The sequence below is a fragment of the Schistocerca cancellata genome, chromosome 7 (assembly GCF_023864275.1).
Source record: "Schistocerca cancellata isolate TAMUIC-IGC-003103 chromosome 7, iqSchCanc2.1, whole genome shotgun sequence".
NCBI classification, from domain to species: domain Eukaryota; kingdom Metazoa; phylum Arthropoda; class Insecta; order Orthoptera; family Acrididae; genus Schistocerca; species Schistocerca cancellata.
This window is the reverse complement of record NC_064632.1, coordinates 463,763,963-463,765,220: the sequence shown is the minus strand read 5'-3', so window position 1 is coordinate 463,765,220 and position 1,258 is coordinate 463,763,963. Positions and strand designations below refer to the sequence as shown.

Sequence of the window (1,258 nt, the reverse complement as noted above, 5' to 3'; positions counted from 1 at the left end):
TATCGACCGCGGTCCGTACTAGTATCGTTGGACCCGCGAGTCGTGACCAGCGCCGCTCCGCGGCTTGTATCAAGTTTCTAGCGAGCTCTCGTCCACTCTTGCTCGGGACGTCAAGTAGTAAAGCAGCATAGCCTTCAGCTGATAGAAAGCAACCTCTAACAAGGCGCTTAGTAACGTATGGCCTAAGTGAGGCCTCAATAGCTATCTGTTTATAATTATATGCATGCAGCCAAGAAGAATCCTGTATAACCACTTAAGTACAATATATATTATTTTTTTACCGACGACTTCTAATGGTTTTAGTCGTTGCGGATCCAGACCATGCAGCCAGCACTTTACTGACAAACCTGCTGTGATTTATATGTTTCTGTTTAGCATTGGCCACCAGTCAACATTGGCGACGACTCGTTCGTCGTCATCATAACAGTACCCGCTTACTAGTAGCTGAAATAATAGTTGATTATAGCGTGGGAAGGTAATTGATTACGTAACAATCCATAGTGAGAAGATAAATACGGAAGGTTGCAGACTACTGTCACGGATCATGGCCGGAAATAGCGGAGCAGCAGATTACAAGCACTCCGTCTTCAGGCCACAAGTGGCCCACCGGGACCATCCGACCGCCGTGTCATCCTCAGCTGAGGATGCGGGTAAGGAGGGGCGTGTGGTCAGCACACCACTCTCCCAGTCGTTACGATGGTTTTCTTTGACCGGAGCCGCTACTATTCGGTCAAGTAGCTCCTCAATTGGCTTCACAAGGCTGAGTGCACCCCGAAAAATGGCAACAGCGCATGGCGGCCCAGATGGTTACCCATCCAAGTACCGGCCACGCCCGACAGCGCTTAACTTCGGTGATCTGACGGGAACCGGTGTACCCACTGCGGCAAGGCCGTTGCCAGCAGATTACAGGGTGACAATTATTGAAATATATGAAATAAAATCGTCGTAACTCCTGAACGGTTTGCGTTAGGACTTTCAAATTGCAAGGTTGGTTGGTGGGCATGATGGGAATTAGTACAGGGTTATTACAAATGATTGAAGCGATTTCACAGCTCTACAATAACTTTATTATTTGAGATATTTTCACAATGCTTTGCACACACATACAAAAACTCAAAAAGTTTTTTTAGGCATTCACAAATGTTCGATATGTGCCCCTTTAGTGATTCGGCAGACATGAAGCCGATAATCAAGTTCCTCCCACACTCGGCGCAGCATGTCCCCATCAATGAGTTCGAAAGCATCGTTGATGCGAGCT

The 1,258-nt window shown here is 47.2% G+C and overlaps 1 pseudogene; it reads right to left on the bottom strand.

Moving 5' to 3' along the window:
- Window positions 1-779: 779 nt before the first annotated feature.
- LOC126092984 (5S ribosomal RNA) lies at window positions 780-897 on the bottom strand (annotated as a pseudogene).
- Between the last annotated feature and the right edge of the window lie 361 nt (window positions 898-1,258).